General features: G+C 43.6%; 1 protein-coding gene across 2 annotated transcripts in view; it reads right to left on the bottom strand.

Moving 5' to 3' along the window:
- The window catches only part of NTN1 (netrin 1), a 151,915-nt gene that overhangs the window by 91,628 nt on the left and 41,704 nt on the right, over positions 1-18,583 (bottom strand). The gene's annotated exons all lie outside the window — the stretch shown is intronic.

An 18,583-nucleotide genomic window follows, 5' to 3' on the forward strand; every position in this document is an offset into this window, starting at 1 on the left:
AGGTGCCATCATCTTCATTGGTGTCCTAGAATACAAACAGCAAGGTTCTCAAGGCTGAGACTTAAGAAATGTCCAGCTTCCCCAAGACTAATTATTACAGTCAGTTCTCTTTATAGGCAAATTCGCCATCTGCGAATTCTCTTATCTATGAGGGGTGTAATTGCTACCTTCTCTCATTATCTGCGCCTCTGTTGTGATTATCCACTACGTGGAGACCTTCCGAAGGCTGCAGAGACCTTCAGAATGTTGCCTGTGACCTGCACAAACCCTTTTAAAATGGCGATGGAAGCTTCCGCTGGTCATTTTAAGAGGTCTGCACTGGTTGCGGGTTCTGAAGATCTCTGCAGCCTCTGGTAGGCACCTGAAGCATTCAGCATATTTTGTCACTTCATGCTACACTCTGATAACCTCTTAAGGGTCTCTGCTGAATTCTTTTGATGGCAGGTACCCCTTTCCTCCATGGTACCCCTTGTACCTAACCCCACTGATCCCATAGGAACAATGGTTCGTTATCTGCGAATTATGTTCTTATGAGTTCACTATCCATGAGGGTTTGCAGAACCTAACCCTAGTGGATAATGAGAACTGACTATACCTGATTGCTTTCTGAGGTGCGTAAGGCTCTTCACAGGAAATATGTTTGCACCTTCTGTTGAACTGACATTTCCCTAAAGAGGAGAAAAAGGAAGATCTATTCCAAATGTGTACATCATAATGTTTCCAGAATATATAATCTGAAGGGGGGGAGAGGCATGAGAGATATAACAGAAGTCAACTCTATAACATTGCAACAGATAAGTTGAGACTTTCCTCTAACTTGCTATCTCATGCTCATTATGTCTTTACAGCTGCTGGAGCTTAGACTACAAATATGTTATTTCACTTCCTTATCCCCAATTGTTCCGCAGTCATTTGCCAATGCAACTCCCTTGTTTGTGTGCCTCTCCTAATTCCAAGCCAATGTCATGAATCATAGAACCCTGTGACTACAGGGCTGGAAGGAAACTGAAGATTTTCTAGTCCAAGCCTGCTTGCTCAGGCAGGATTCTCCGTAACCAAATACCACTGCCAGATTAGTGTGTTTCATTCAGGGGAAGGTGTAGCATGGGCAGATGGTAGGGTAAGATCGTGTTTACAACACTATAAATGACTGCAGGAGAAATAATAACAAACAAATCCAAATGGCTCAAGCAAGCAAGATGCGATATTTGTGAAGACGATAAAACCACAACAGGATTCTCATCCAGTATTTTTTAGGAGAAAATTCAATTTTCAATCCCACATACAGTAGTTAAACTTTACTATGCAATCAAAACTTGTTTTGATGTGTTATCTTGTTCAAACTCTGGCTAGGTTAATTGGGGTAAGTTTTTGAGCTGAGCACACATCAATTAAAAAAAATAATATCAGCATTCTTGTCTAGTGGGTTTCCTCTATACGTAATGGCAAACACTCAACCTAAATCACAAATCTTTTAAACCCTTAAACTCAAATGGAACTTAAGTTTAGTTCCAATGAAGTAATGAGATAAATGTGGTTTAAGAACCAATTGCCAAATGAGTTAAAATCATGCTATCCAAGATTTACAAAACAACACAGGAAAATTGCCTGAAAGCTGATGAAAAGCTATCCTGTGACTTAACATCTTGCATACTCTGACACCAGCAAATGCTGGTGTAATAACCTACAGCCCACAAAATACTTATTTTGTATTACAGTAATGACTGCTTATAATTTATCTATCATTTTCAATTTGCAAAAGATTTACAACATATATTTGGTCCATATATGAGATGAGCATAGTAATAATTCCTGTCACCAGGTTAGTGCTGTACTATAAGTCTCTAACACTCACCAGTGAGCCTTCCCTCAATCACTGTGATTATGAATCAAAGTGCAGCAATATTAGTTGCTCCATCCTGAATTGCCATTTGGCTATGTTTTATAGTTGGGCAGCCCAATTCAGTGCAAATCCCCATGCAGCTGGGCCAGTACGGTTACGCTGCATGCTGCAGGGGAGTTTTGTAGGCTGGAGGTCTCTTTGAGGTAAGGGGATATTCGTCCTATTGCCCTAGAGAAAGCCCCAGCTGGCGTAATGGGTCTATTTGGACCTGTGTGAGCTACATAGCTGGCAGGAGCCCACGGGCACTCGTTCCGGCAAATTGGGACAGGATGTGTCATGGACCAGCACCACAGATTCCTTTCCTTCCTGGGTCTGATCTGCCCACCCCCACTCCTGTTGCCACCCTTTCCGTGCCCCATTCCACCCCCTTCCCACCCTCCCTCTACTCCTGATGGGCATCTTCCACTGTGCCCGCCTTTGCACTAGCACACCAGCCTCTAAAAGTGCTTTACAGCGCTTTTGTGATGCGCAGAGGACTGGCGCACAAGGTGGAGCATGAACTATGCCAGCATGCCAGTTAGGTAGGATCAGGTCCCTAAAGGGTTACAGCATTCTGTACGGGCATTTTAGTATTATACTAGCTGCATTATAAATATGGAGAAAATATTTATTACGTATCAATATATGTAATTGTATGTGTATTTTAATACATAAAATATACATACTATTACATATATTGATACATATATATTAATTACATAAATTAATGAGAATCGTTGTGTACATTTAAAAAACTGTAAGGCAGAGGGATCATAGTAAACAAGGAAGCCAATTCCTCATTTAGGCCAGTAGCGCCTCCCTAGCCTCGCGCTCTGAGGGAAAGGTTTGAGGTGGCGCCCGCTCACCCCGCGCGATGCTGCCACTTGCTGCACGCAAATCTGCCCCCCATTCCTTGAGACTCACGGAGCCTCACACAACCACAGGCTGCACAGGAAAGATTTCTGAGGCTTCCCTGAGGCTTTAAACAGTGCTTCCGGAAAACCGGAAGCATAGTTTCTGACCCTGTCAAGAGCCTCAGAGAGGCTTCTGCAGAGTCCTAAAGGCATTTGCCCCATCGCTTATAATGGGAGGTCCGCCACTGATTTAGGTTATGCAAATTAAACTGAAAACAGGCCCTACTGAAGACAGTCTTACTTTTGAGTAAACATGTATATGATTGCAATGTAAATGTTACATAACCTATGGTATCTCCTCTGATGTTAACAGTACACTATCCCATCATAATGGCTGCCTAAGTAGCCCGTCCATCCTAAGCAGCTTCATGCAAAATGCCTCCAGCTACAGCTTTTCTTTCTCATCCACCTCTCACCAAATACCACCTACAGAAACTGTCATCAGCTTCCCCCACTCTCCACCTCCCAACTTGTAGCTGTGTTGGCCAAAATGAACAAGACCTCACATTGGAGGCAGTTATGAGCCGTCTGCTCATAGTTCTGCTTAAGTGAAAACAAGTACCCCATGCCAGTTTAAATATAATTCCCCTTACATGACGTGGAAACCATCTTTCAATGAATACCTCCCTCCCATTCCCATCATCGTACCCTAGACTCCATATATTTCTTGGCTGGAAATGGCAATGACCCCCAGAGGATACCACAACTCCACTTTGGTCAGGTCTTACAAGCTGAATAGAGCACATGCTACACTGGACCAGGTTAGCAACGTCTATATTAAGTAGATGTTTTGCTAAGCACTCCACCCCCCAGCACTTTCTGTTTCAAATCAGCATGTAACTGCTCCCATTTGGGGTTCACTAAATATGCCAGCTCCTTGCCAGTCGGACAGGTTGTTTAACATTCTCTGTACTGTCCCAATGCCAGCTACCCTGTGTAGCTGGCATCTCCCCAGGCACATTCTTTGGTTATTGTGAGCTTGGAGATGAGAGTGTTCCTTCCCAATCATGGCAAAAATGAATCTGAATCCATAGGAAGATGCTCCAAGTAGACTGATCCTGGGGTGTATACAGTGTAAAATACAGAGTAAGGTGATGAGTGACAAAAAGAGACCTTTCTGCCACCAGTTCCAGGCATGTTAGTTAGATTCAAGTAGCTGCAGTTAGAGACAAGTAACTTTTGGAAATGGAGCAAGTGTGGATGAATCTACCATCCATCATTGCTTTGCCATGGATTGGGAACTGGGAGGTAATTCATTACAACAATTATTTTGGATAAAAGCCAGTATGGCCTGCAGTTTTCCAAGAAATTGAAAATCTTGGCAGGAGTTGAAGAGCAGTTTATAAGGTCAATGAAACAAAGTTTTTGAATCCTTTCAAGAAACCCACCTGTTTATTGATAGAGGTTCAGGTCTGAAGCAGGTTAAAGAACTGATCTCCATCACATCTCATGCCATTTCAGTCCCTCAGGAAACAAAAGCTCTAAAAGAGCTAAGAAGCTCCTCTTCCTGACTCCCACAGCTGTGTCCCAGCACAGTGAGAAGGCCTCCCTCCCTCCAAGGCCTTTTTGAAAGACACTGGGTGCCTGAGCTCCTGCAGGCACTTATCCACTACAAACGAATACCACAGCCAAAAGCAACCTTTCAGCCATCCAAAATGCTGTCTCCTTCAGAGGTACTTGGGCTTTAAGCAGCTGCAACAAAAGGCCTTGGGGATAGACTCAGCTGCTGGAAATACTATTAGTGCACGTCCCCTGGCTTTGGGACGATTAATCTGCATGAGGAGAAGCTGTACTTTAACAAGGCTTTTATGATGCTATGGAGGGTTTTTAAAAATTATGTATATATTTTATAACACCCCCCTCCCAAATATGATCTTCCAAGAAAAGTTATAGACCTTGAATGGTTTCAAGCTGGTGAAGCTGGCATAAACGTTTGGAACTGACTGGCTTTTCAATGTGTTGCAATCTCACCTCCCTGCTACAAGTTAAGAAACAAAGAGAAAAGTCCTGCCACAGATATCTCACGCGGAATTTATACACTGTTTTAATTGTGAATGACCACAGCGATATAATTAAGAAAAACAAAAATACATTCCTCCAATTTTGTGCTCTGACTGGGCAAAGGGGAGCTCATAACAGAAACCTTTCCAGTTTCCATATCCGCAGAAAATATCCCAGAAATCATCCAAAATGTATGTGTGTAATTAGTGGAAAGAAGACATGTGTATTATGGCAACTGTGCTGCAAGTGTGATGTTGGTTCAGAATTCATTGTTTGGTTGAATCTGACATATCCATTTTCAGTCTGTTAAAAAAAGAAACAGAATACTGTACATTGCTAGTGATCATGGTTGTGGGGAGAGAAGTCAAATGTGAAGGCCTTCTGCTACATGATCAGAAATTTGAAGAAGTTTACACTCCACACAGCTTATACCCCACACCTTACACCCTACATAACTCCCCTTCACTGTCTCACAGTTCCTACTTATCTACTGCCTTCCAATGCCCCATGAATCTCTTCCCTTTTAGTATTCCGGGCTTTATCTCAACAACTAATTTTCATCCTTCCTCAGAACACAAACTTTGGGAATTAAATGTGAGACAAATATATGGTGTTAATTTTCCTATGGATAGGTTAAAGCTATTGAGTGAAATGATCACCCTGATCATACTGTTCAAATTATTCCAGCAACATGTACTGTAACACTTAACAGCATCTTTTCTGCAAACTGTCAGTGAATGGCTTGCTTTTCATATTTGAGGTTGATGTTCGGTTAATAATTATATAAAATACAAGTTCTCTTGGCACTGTATCTAGAAAGCACATACTTTTAAAAAAGAAAAGAAAACCAGCGAGCCAATTGTCTATGCCTCTGAGAGGACGTGCTGAATTCTGGTGAGTTACAGCCTGTCCTTAATAGAAGCCAACTGCATTATTTAGGGGAGAAATTGTTTAATTTTTTTTAATGAAATGTATTAATCAGCCCCATTCTGCTAATGTAGTAGCCAATTCCCACAGAACTAATTTAGGAATTCTGAACTATGGTAGACGGAGAATGTTCTCTTTATAATCCTTTTTCAATACATAGTATATTGAGGTTCTCAACTCACCTTACATGGAATGAAAAATAAAGGGCACAAAGGAGATTTACCAAGAGACAGCGATTTCACCAGTTTCAGTTGTCTTCTTTTAAGTTTTGCTTCTTAAGACTCTGTGAGTCACAGTCATGACTGGACAGATGGCAGCAGTGAGGCAGGGCTTTGCACCCAATCCCTGAGAGAGGCTAGGAGGACCTGCTGTCCCAGCAGGCAGCCTGGAGTATCCCTTTGGCTGGCCTATCTCAGGTTACGTACAAGAGGCATGCCTCAGTATTAACTTGTGGGTCAGGGAACCCTGGAGAGCCAAGGGTAAAGATAATCCCAGGCAGATAGAAGACAACCCCTTCTTTCCCTTTGTAACTGTTAAACCATTTTGATCCAATTAAATGAAAATAAATCCACAAGAGCATTCTTCTTGCATTGGCTGCTATGTCCAGAGGTTTCACAAATCCCCTGGAGGTGCAGCTTCCCCCAAGGAAGGTGGACTGCTATATTCGTTTCCTGGGTCACCTCCATTGTGTACACAGAAGGAATCTATTCCTTGTCGTGCAGACTGAAGGCTGGTGTAGGCTTCCTCATGAGGAAACTGCTTGAACCATTCACTAAAGAGGCTATACTATATCTCCAAAACTAGATGTGATAGGGCAAAACGGATGCCATTTTTTGAATCAGCACCCCAAATATACCCAGGAATTGGTGTAACAGTTAAGGAAGCAAAATGTGTGTTGGCCTGTGTTATTTGTTTCTGAGACAAGTATATGTGAATATTGGAGAGTCCTCTTAATGAGTACCACAAAATCTCAAACTCAAGAGTTGGCAGTTATTTTTGTATTAACTTTAGTGATGCCTTCATTTTTCAATCTTTAAAATTTAAATAAAAATTCCTGACCACTTTTATTAATAGTTCACATTTATAAAATATTTAATGTACAAAACATTGATGTCTTAAAATCAAACATTTACTGATCACTGTTATCAACTACTTTTTTTTTTAAATTCGCCTTTGTATTCTTATGCATCACATGGATGGAATGACTCCCAGGGGACTAGTGCTAATTATTCTCCCATTTTGTAATATTTGTTAAGGAGTTAAAATGGATAAAGAAGCCAATCTGGAGCCTAATATGAAATAAAAAGGTCCCAGCTCCCTAGTGGGGTAGAAAAGCATTGAACAGGAGACACATGCTGTTACGCCTCGTTCCTTATTTCAAACATGGTACGATGCACAAAAGAGGTGAATAATATCAGTCTCTGAGGCACTGAGGCCATGCCGTACCAATAATAATTTTTAAAATGCCAATGAGAAAAATGACTCAGATTAGCAGCTCAAAATCCCACCTGCTGTCTCAGGGTATTCTTCCACTTAATAGGCCTCCGGCTTCCCCAAACCCTACACTCCCCAGGAGCCACTCCTTTCCAGGCCACCATTCACAGGCCCTGGGATCACAATGCTACTGGGAAAAATTCCTGGGGAGCACATCCTGTGAACAAAAGGACAGTCTGTCAGCAAGTCCCACATCAGCACAAATGCTTGGCTTGTGAAGAGTGGATTTCCTGCAAGCTTGGCATCAGAGGGGAGGATGGACTGCACAATAGATTCCAGTTAATGCATGAACTGGCCTGCATGTGCTGGTCCCAGGAAGCCTAAGCATCTCAATGGTATCCTGTGGACTCGTCCTAATCGGCCATTATGTCACTGTTCTGAGATAGCTTTCTTGGTGTATTGGTTCTCTGTTGGCCCCTTTCCTTCAAAAATAAGGTGAGGATGTGTGACCAGCCTCTTCTCCTAATGTATAGGCAACTATCAGTTTTTGACATGACATGCCAGTTACCACGACAAAATTCCATAGCATTCAACGAGCTAACAGATTTTTGTCATAGCAATGGACGGCTTATTTTAAAAACTAATAGTGCACTTGTATTGTTGGCAGGGCCAAAAAAGAGAGCTTATGACTACAGTCCTAACCACACTTTCTTGGGATTGAGCACCACTGACTATAATGCTACTTAATTCTGAGTAGACATACATCGGATTGGGTTCTAAGAAACTCAACAGCCTTAAGATACCCAACAGTTTTCTCAGCTATAATCATGAAACTTTCTCAATATCATTCTGACACAATATAACATTCCACAAAAGGGGAAACACAAGCAAGAAGAGAGCAATCTTCTATTTCCCCTCAATTTAAGTCCATATTTCCCAGACTGGGCAAAAAGAGAATACCTAGATTTGCACTCTGCATGAGATGTGCTTTTCAATCCTCAGCTTTCTTCCTTTGTCTATCATGCCCTACAGATCCATAAATGTAGTCTTCTCAGTTTTGGAAAGACTGAAGATTATTTAGTGTCTTTGGACACATTTAGGGTAGGCAAAATGGGTGAAATGTCTCTCGGCCAGTTTCAGGTTTTTAAAAAGCACATTTCTCTGTTTCAAAAATTAGTTTTCAAAGGTGATAGCAAAATACTAAATAATTGAAAACAACATTGGAAGTTAAAATAAGAAAAGAAGCCTGTATTCACAACCCAAACCTAAATAAGGGAGCACTGGCATAGCGGTGCCAGTGGGACATGTGCTGCATCCTGCAGTTGGATATCACTCACGGAGCCCTCCTCAAAGTAAGGGAAGGTTTAACTGCTTCTTAACTGCTTCCTTAACTCGGAGCTGAATTGCCCTTATGTCAGCGCTGGAAAGCACTGATATAAGGGGTTAGGATTGCACCCTAAATCTCCCCCCCCCATCAATGCAACAGTGCCAATGGAGTGTGTACTGTATCCTGCATAGGGGCAGCCTGGAAGCCTCATTGAAGTAAGGGAACTTCCCTTCCCTTACCATGGGGCAAGCCTCTGCTGTCCCAGAGGATCTTAGGTCTACACCAGCAATTTTGAGTAAGGAACAGGGAACAGGATCCAGCAGACACCAGTGCTGCCAGGATCCACCCCATTCTGCCTCCTGTCTTCCCTGCTCCGTGTTCAGAAACTCTCCCATGCCCCCCCTGCCCATCCCTTGCCCGTCTCACCTGCTTAGATTAGTTGCCAGAGGTAGCCAAAAGGGGCAGTGGGCCTTTGGCACTGCCACCATTTGCAGCAGTGGCCCCAAAATGGCTGTGGAAGGAGAGCTGTGCATTATGCCACATGTCATTTATGTCAACAGAACTATGTTCTGCTCTCATAAGGGTAGTCTGGATTGGGCTGCTGGTTTGTTTCTAAATTCATGTGCCAGTATTTCCCAAGACAAGTTTCACTGCATTCGAGGGTATTGTTTCTAGAAAAAATTACTGTAGAAGTTCAATTGTAGTTTGCCAACATAATTAATATCGTATGAAAATTTTATTAATAAGAGGCAACTAAAGCACTGAAACTACTGCAGCACTCCAGCTCATAATGCATTTCTGGTGGGGCCACCAAACAAGTTCACTGAAAACGTCCCCTGGTTTGGGGAATATGTTCCACATACCAATCTCCTCCATACCTTAGCACGGCTGATAGCACTTCACAAATTAGTAAGTCTTTTTACTGTATTTTAGGAATCAAAGCCTGATAAGAAAGAAAGAAACCTAACCCATTCACAGGCTCAGGAGTCTACACTGTGTTGCTTAGTGGGTGGAGTTTAGCTTATACAACCTACTGCACAATAGACACCTGATTCAGAGAGAGAGAGAGAGAGAGACAGCACATTTACATACCACACCAAGAACTAGATCTCTGAATACTCCCCCTGGCAATATCTAAATGAGATACTATTTTTCATTTCTTAGAGGCAGCAATAATTGAAATTACTGCACATACAAAAGCATAAAGCAAAAACACAGGGGCAAGCAGAAAAAAACTTCCTGGCTTTCAGGAGTTTGGTGTGATTGCCCACAACAATAATAGCTAGATTACATGAATTAGAAAAGGGAAAAAGTGGCCTTGCAACTCTGCACCATTTCCTCCTGAAATCATCCAACACCACCCCCTTCCCCCTACCACAACAGCAGTTGTTTCATACTTCCCTGGCAACTTGGTTGTGGTTAGTCTTGCTGCTCAAACAAGTTACTACTGACTCCCACCTAGGTTTCAAGGTTCTGTCTCCAGGCACTCTGAGCTGCAAGCAAGTTTTTCCTCTAGTTCAGCATTTCTCAACCAGTGGCATGGGTATCACCAGTAGTACTTGAGGTGGTGTCTGGTGGTACTTGCAGGACCCCTGGACACATGCCACCTGACAGCAAGATCAGGAACTTGACACAACGAACAGTGGTAGGAGGCTCCAAAGCATGTTTTTCTGTGCTCCAAAAAGCCCTCCCATCCACCTTTAGCCTCTTGCCGGTGTTTGTTGCATCACGTCTGGCCTCCCAAACCAGAAGTAACTGGCAATGATGTCATCACCAGTTGCTTCTGGTGGTACTTCAAATAGGTGGACCACTTTACATATTAGTATAGTGGAGGACAAACACTGATAAGTACTGCTCTAGTTTTATCTAGCCTTGTTTCTATCCCTTGGGCAATTCCAGCTGTTCTTACCCAAATTCTGATATCTGAAAGGAAGTAGAGCAGGAATGTTGCCTCTGTAGGTTCAGCACCAGTTCTTTGACCAGTTTACCTTATTGCCAGAGTGATAGTCACACAATTCATGTTCAGTTATAGTCAGCCAAAGAATATGGCAGATTAAGGAATAACATCTGGAAAGGTTTTGGGGGATGTGGAAGAGGGCTGCACAACATAACTATTATTTCTAGCTTATTCTTGTACTTACGCTTTAAGCATGCTCCCAGTGTGACCAAACAAGTAAGGGCTGGGGCCTGGAGTGTATCCTGTTCATAATAAAGAAGCTGCTGATACATCTATACCCATGGGAGTGACCAAAGGCTTGTCCAAAACTTTGTGCTTTTCTGTCTAAAAGTATTTTAATCTCCTCACCACCTACTTTGGTCTTCTTTTGTTCATTCCTTAACTTTTTGGGAAATTACATTTTCAAACCTCTTCACTCCCATTCTCAACCATACTCTCAGGGCCAACACACATCTCAGTCCACTGTTAGTTGTGACAGAGGCACAGACATTATTATTAATTATTAACATTACCTTTGCCTTACACATACAGCAACCTGGACTGCTGAGAATCTTGACAGAAAAGAAGGAAAGACTTCATTATCCAGGCAGTGGTTAACTGTGATCAAATTCCTGGACAACAAACGCAAAATCCAAAGTGAAAAACAGAGCATCACGACTGTCCAAAAAGGACGCATTGAGTCACAGCAGCACAAGGGATCTGGGGCCACTGTAATGGATCCCAGGATCCCTTTTAAGTAGGTGATAGCAAGCAAGAGACCCAATGAAGATGCTGAGATGTAAATGTACTGGATCTGGTTGAACACACTAAAATTGTCAGGGTTTTGCTTGTTTGTTTTTTTTGCAAAGGTCTGGGATCGAGTGCAAAGGAGAAACATGCAGCTTTGCTTTCTGTTGTTTTTTTTCCTCTTGATCTCATATTATAATAAAGCCCACATTTTTAATCTTTTGCATTTAAACTCAATTGTTAAACTCAAGTCAACTCAAATACTGTGCTCAGTTCAACAGTGACCTGCAGCTATAAATCTGTACCTCTCCCCCAGCATGTATGCCCTTGTGGCTGTCACTATGCCTGATTTAAATTTCAAAACAAAGCTTGAGATTTCCCAGGTGCAGATGTATTTGCTTCTACTAGCTGTTGTTTCTACCCCTTCCCTGCCCCACCTGCATCTTTTTCTTCTAAGCACTTCATCTGAGCCAGGAAAGAGCTGGGAATGTTGGGGCAGCTTTAAGAGTGCAAAAGGAAATGGCAGTGACAGCAAGTAATTGTTTTTTTTTTGAGTAAGGAAGATAAACCCACACATTTACTCTGGAGTGAAAATGATTCACTCAGCCCAATGGTATTTAGCTACTGAGGGGGGAAAAAAGGAGTTCAGAAACAGCAATATCATAAGACAAGAGTAGGACAGCTGGCACCAGACAGAGGACTGCAGCTCCCCAGCTGAAGGCAACACTACTGAGGATGAGGGGATGTGGGAGTGGGTGGATACAAAAGGGAAGCAGACAGGGCAAGGGAGAGGGAGGAAAGGGATGTGGAAGGGGGAAAAGGCAAGGAAGGTAGAGATGAGAAAAGCTGGGAGAGGAGAGGAGAAGGCGGGACAAGGGAGTGAAGGAGGTCATGAGAGCTAGAAGAGAGAAGAGGCAGGCTGGAGGAGAAAGGTGAGGAGTGAGTGGGAGGTGAGAAGTGGTATGGTGGACAAGGGGCAGAAAGAAGTTAAAGCTATGGGCAAGTCTGTGGATCTGGCTAAAGGAGAGAGCAGTAAGAAAGGAGGCATAAGGAAGAAGCTAGAAGAGGTTCAATAAGGAAGACCAGAGCAGGTGGGACACCCAGGAAGTCAACCAGGAGTCCATTGGCCTCGTTCTGTACAGGGAAGAAAGATGTTGGGAAGGAGATCCTCTCTCTGAACCACAGGGTGCAGCCACAGGCAGAGGCCAGGCATAACTAACCCCAAGGCACCCCCTCACCCTGTCAAATAAACAACAAAAGGGCAAGAGCAGTCCAGCATGAAGTGTGTCAGTAGATGTGCCCTCCTGAAAAGTCGTTCCTGAGACCATGCAATGTGTTCCTTCCCCCCCCCCTTGGGAGGAAGCAGAGGGGGGGCAAGATGTCCACATAGTATCAACAGTAATCCTTTAGAATTGTTCTTTAAGGAGACATAAGTATACAACCTTCAGGAATATAGTCAGGTGTTCTATTTACTAAATGTTGCTTCTTCATATGGCTGCAGAAATCTGTCATCCATCATACTTTTCTCAGCCCCAGACCCAAAGTCCTTCTAAGCAAGCAGCCCCCCCCCATGTGTAGCTTATTGGCTGCCTGGGTGTTCTTCTTGATGCTCCATTCCCCATCCCCAAAACTGTTGTAAGGATGTGTCAGGGGAAGTGGTGATATTTATTTATCTCTTGCCAAAAGACTCCCATTTTGAGTTATGGTGATAAAGTTTACTAGACTTTTTTATGACATTGCTTCATGAGCTGATGACATTTTTATGGACTAATAAAATCCTCAGATAATTTTTTGTGTTGATGCATAAGAGAAAGGAGCTTCTTGAACTAATGAATTTTTTTTCATAAACATTTGTGTAGGGAAACTAGAGTGGACTGTATAGAAATCAATGTCTTTGCTCTGTACCACTACTTAGGTCATCTTCCTTTCCTACCCAGGGAAAAGCCAGTCACATCTCAGTTTGTAACCTGTTGCAACTGGACTGTAGCAACTGTGGCGTAGCTGGCTCTTGTGCCACCCTGGGGTTGTCCCTTCAAATGCTGCCACCAACCCAGAAGTAATTGTGGTGACATGAACCTGTCCCCTTTGCAGTCACTCATGAAGCACTTGGGGGAAAAGCAGAAGAAGAACCCGTTCCAAGAGTGGCTGCGAAGGGAGGGGACAGGTTCTCCTGGCAGGCAGGAGAACACACACGCACACGCACAGTGCCACCCTGGAGCACAGTATGCCCCCTCAGCTATGCCACTGAGCAGACCTTTCCTTTCAGAGGAAGGCTTTAAGACTAATCTTTCGAAACGATTTTCATAATATATCCAACGGGCTTAACAGTAAAAAGAAAACACTTACAGGATTGAAAGTTAAGGATAGAAAAGATTGACAAGGATTATTATTAGCATCTGTTCCATAATCATACAGATGTGAGTGGACACGAGCAATTCATGTACAAGGGAGTTTCAAGCCCATCCACCTCTGGCACCAGCATGCACTTCACCATCTTTATCCTCCTCTGTCACCACTTTTTGTAAAGTACGAGCAGCAGGTGGCATATTGGGACTGAAACCTCTCTGCCCCCTGAATCCTTTCCATCTTGACACTCATTACTTTGCAAGCAGCTGCTAGGGAGCAAAGGAAGCAATGTTGGCAGCTCCAGCTTTGGGTCTCTTCCTGAGCACTCTCCTCACAGCACTCAGGAAAACGATCACAGCAACAGCAGCAAAGCTGCAGGAGGAGGAAGTAAACCCCTCCCCATCCTCCTCTCATATGCGCCAAGGAGAAAATGAGAGAGGACGAATGAGTAGCTGGGTAGAGCTGGCAGGTAGACAGTGGGCAAGAAGTTGGACACTCTCATAGCTAGACCACCCCCTGCTCATGCATCTTCTCATCTGCTCATGTTCATGCATCTTCCTTAAGCCTCCCTTTGGGGGGCTTAAGTGGGTAAGGGGAAATGTGTATCATCTTCCTCAGGGGGATTGTGTGTATTCCCAACATGGGTACAGCTCATGCACCTCCCTGTTGGGTGGTGCATAAAACATCAGACACATGGAAAGAGGAGCACACATTACTTATGCATCAAACTGTGGTTTGTCAGCAAACCACAGTTATAAATTTGCCACTGTTTCCTGAGTTCAGATGCCACAGGAAACTGTGGTTGGTTGGTTTAAAAACAAAACCAGAAGCTTCTGGTCTCCTATTTTGGCCCATTGAGTTGGAGGAGATGGGAGAGGAAGTGCAAAAGCCCATGGGGAGGGCAGGTTTATTTGCAATTATCCAAACCATGGTTTAGATCAGTGGTACTCAAAGTGGTGGTCTGTGGACTGGTGATGGTCGGCATTTTTAGGAAAGACATACGTATAAGTAATAATATGGCACAGATGTGGTAGTGGTCCCTGGCACAATGAGGAAAAAAAATGCCAGTCCAGCACATCACATATAGTTTGAGAAGCACCGGTTTAGAACACACTCTGAACCTGTTCAGTGTTAGTGGCTGTCTTGGGTATCACAATCAAAAAGCAAAGTAGTAATACAGGTATTCCCCCACATCTATAGAGATAAGTTCCAGCTGTCACAGCGGATACTGAAAACTGGATAGCAGCGACCCCCACAAAAAGCAGTTCAAAATCTCTCCATCACACAAACAACCTAGGGCCCAATCCTATAATAACAACAACAACAACAACAACAGCTTTATTTGTATCCCGCCCTTCTCCCTGAAAGAGACCCAGGGCGGCTAACAACATGTAAAAAACAGATTTAAAAACATAAATTAGCACAAATAGCAGATAAAAAACATATTAAAAACACATTAACAATAAAAACAGTAGTCAGATTAAAAGACAGAATAAAAAGAGCACAAAGAGCAAGTCACAGAGGAATCAGGCCTGTAAAAAACTACAAATGTGTAAAAAATGTTAAGAAGGCCAAAAAATCAGAAGGCTTGTATAAACAGCAGTGTCTTCAGGCCTCGTCAGAAACTCTCAAGAGAGGGAGCCATTCTCAAGTCAAGGGGAAGGGAGTTCCATAATGTTGGTGCCACTACCGAGAAGGCCTCTCTGCATCTACCAAGAAGGCCACTATGGGATGCTGTGTGGGCACTCCACTGGTGCCACTGATCTGGGCAGCATGTTACAATGTGCCACTGGTGCTGAGTTGGCGCTGGACCTCAGCACCCAAAAACAGATGCTGAGAGCTCCCAGTGGTGAGTATGGCTGCTGTGGCAGGGCTTTACGGGACAGGGGGAGGGTGGGATGGGAGCAGAACTGGGCAAGGGGATGATGAGGGGAGGGGAGGAGTGGGCCTGGAAGGAGGGAGGAAGATGGTGGAAGGCTCTTCTGCCATGTCCTAAATCCCCGCCTGGGCTGGGAAACCCAACTCGGATCATCTCAGTTCTGTGCCTGCTCAATAGTGGGTGCAGATCCAAGGAGACCTGTTGGGACCGCCTGGGAGTTATATTGGAAAAGGGAAAGTTTGTTTCCTTACTCTAAGGAGACCTGGCCCTGCTTCCCTGACCCAATAAGATCAGTGGTAGCCATTTTGACAGTGCTGTAGCCCTGAACGCTAGGGAGTGTTATCTGCCTGTGATTGCAACCATCCTGTTGCTATTTCCTGTGTCTTGCTGGCTCTTTGCTGTCTAGAAATGCTACAGGAAGGTGGAAGCGCTTGTAGAAAGTAGGTTGGAGGGCTGAAAAGAACACAGCTTTATCATAGAGTTCATAGATGTCAGCGTCACATCACATTTCCACACCCAAACCCCAACACAGCACCCAAATTGGAGAAGATTTGTATTTAGTGTTCCGGCTACCAGGATGTGGGGAAGAGGTGAGGTTGGCCTTCCCATTGCCTCTAATTGCCACATTGTTAAGTTGGTTAATGGTCTGGGGTCCCTCACCTCCTCCTCCACCCATCACCACTTTCTCAGACAGCTTCGCACATGGGCTGAAGCAGCTCCTGGATGGTTTTAGCTATTTTGCAGGATTACTGGGGATGCAATCTTAACCAACTTTCCAACACCAACATAAGGGCAATGCAGCTCTGAAATAAGGGAACAAACATTCCCTTACTTTGAGGAGGCCTCCGTGAGTGCCACCCAACTGCAGGACGTAGCACACATCCCATTGACACAGCTATGCCAGTGCTGGAATGTTGGTTAGAATTTGGGCCTCAGTTGGTGAAAGAGGGAATACTACAATGCATTTTTGTACTTATAACACGCTGTTAAAAAACCAGGCACCTCATTAAAAACACACACACAAAACTGGGCTCATAGATCTTCAGTTCTGCTAATAAAGCCAGCGGTAAATCAAGTGCAGTGTCATGAATATGTGCAGCTGGGAGGGGAGCAATGCCAGCACTACCTTAGAGGTCTCTTCGGCTGGCACCTGGGGCAGACAGCTCCCCCCCCCCATTGCTATGCAACTGCAACTGAAATTATTATGACAGATTTAGGACAGACAAATGAAATTCTTCACATAATACATAATTAACTTATTGAATTCGTTGCCACCAGATGTCAAATTAATGGTCAGTAGTTCAGATAGCTTTAAACGCAAATTAAACAACATTGTGAACCAAAGGTCTGTCAATGGCTATCAGCTGCACCAGCTAGAAGGAACTTCCATGTTCAGTGGAAGTGTGCTTCTAAATACAAGTTACTGGGTGACAAAGAAGCAGAGGGCAGGCTTGTGGACATCCTGGAAACACTTAGCTGACCACTGTTGGACTAAGAATGCTAGACTATAGATGGATTTCAGAGTTGATCTCAGGTTCCTTTTATGTTATGTTCTTAAGGTGCAATTATTTGATGGTTCCTTGTCACGTGACAGAGTATAAGAGACCATGTTCCCATAAGGATGCAGAGAAATGTAGAAGCTCCAGGGTGCATTTCAGTAAATCCCTCCTCCAATAACCTTTAATCTGCCCTAATTAGCATGGCGGCACTCAGCAAAACCCATTAATGTGCATTCAGATGTATAATCACATGAAAAATTAATATCACATGGATAATGTTAGGCTGAACTGGTGGTGAGTACAATGCTTGTCGATGCATACCTCAGGTGATCATAGCTTAGAAGAATTACAAGGGGTTTAGGTTACAAGAAAGTAGATGTTGGCTAATCATTAAGAAGACCATAAAGGCAACCGGATAGTACAGCAAGCCACTTAAGAGGGAGAGGCCATAGCTCCACAGTAAAGCAAATACTGTGCATGCAGTAGATCCCCGGGGCAGTAGGTCTCTCCAACTACAGCTGGGACAGACAACCCTCATCTGTAATCCTGAAGAGCTGCTGACACTCAGTTTTGACAATACTGAGAAAGATGGACGAATGGTTTGACTCAATATAAAGCAGGTCGCTATGGTCTTAGATTATGAAAACTACCGCAATGGAGGTCTTAAGGGCTGGAAAAACATCTCTGCAAATATTTTTGGGTTACAAGTTTACTGCACAGAGCATAAAGCTAGACTAAATGATTTGTCAGTTCGCTTTAGATTTAATATCCTATAATTCTATGATCGATTTTCACAGATGCTTCTTTTTAAGCTGACAACTGCAGAGACTTATCCAATACCCAAACTGGAGCATTTTCTGTATATCTTGTCTGCTTTGGGTTGGCTTTTAAGGAGTAGAGTTAAGCTAGGATTGCTATCTATATATTGTTAAGCTCCTCTGCCTGGTTTAGTTGTATCCTGACTAGCCACTGGTCCAGACAATGGAAAAAATGGTAAACCTTGGCCAGTCTTGTGATTCTTTCACTTGCCTAACAGATCATCATTGCATAAAAAAACAGGACACCAATGAAAACAGCCTGATGCTTCTTAAAAACTACTGAAGCCCATTTATGAATGCACTCAAGCTGGTCCAACAGCACCAGAAATCCCCCTTTTTCCCCTGGCAGTGAGAATTCCTGATTAAGGCCTTCTTTGGAGGAAGTATAGCCTGGCTGAATTAATGATTTCTTGGTGAGTAACAAATGCTCTAAACTGCACACTACATTTGATACTATAGTTAAAAAGAAAAGAAAAGGAAGAAGTGTGGGTTGGGGGGGGGAGAAAATAATAAAGAGAATTCTCCCATGCAGAACAGTGTTCCGGGGTCAATGGAGAGAAACCCCCTGGCCTGAATACCCAATCTGGGGAGGACTCCGAGCCTGGCAGGAACAGCCAAGGTCTGGGTGTCTGTGTTGTTGTCACACTGGCAGCCAGGTTACCATGGCTCATCCACTGTGCATCCACACCCCGGGGGGTGCCTCTCTTCTCCATTCAGTGAGACTCGGTTCTTCCAGCATTGAGAAGGACAGTTGATTTGCAGAAGAAAAGAGAGCCCTTAGTGGGGCTGTCATGTCATCACCCCAGGGTTCACAATGGATTGTGGGTGCAGAGCATAATAGAGCTGGCTGCTTCAGTCTGCACAGCACTGGAC

This window comes from Tiliqua scincoides, chromosome 2, assembly GCF_035046505.1.
Source record: "Tiliqua scincoides isolate rTilSci1 chromosome 2, rTilSci1.hap2, whole genome shotgun sequence".
Classification (NCBI taxonomy): Eukaryota; Metazoa; Chordata; class Lepidosauria; order Squamata; family Scincidae; genus Tiliqua; species Tiliqua scincoides.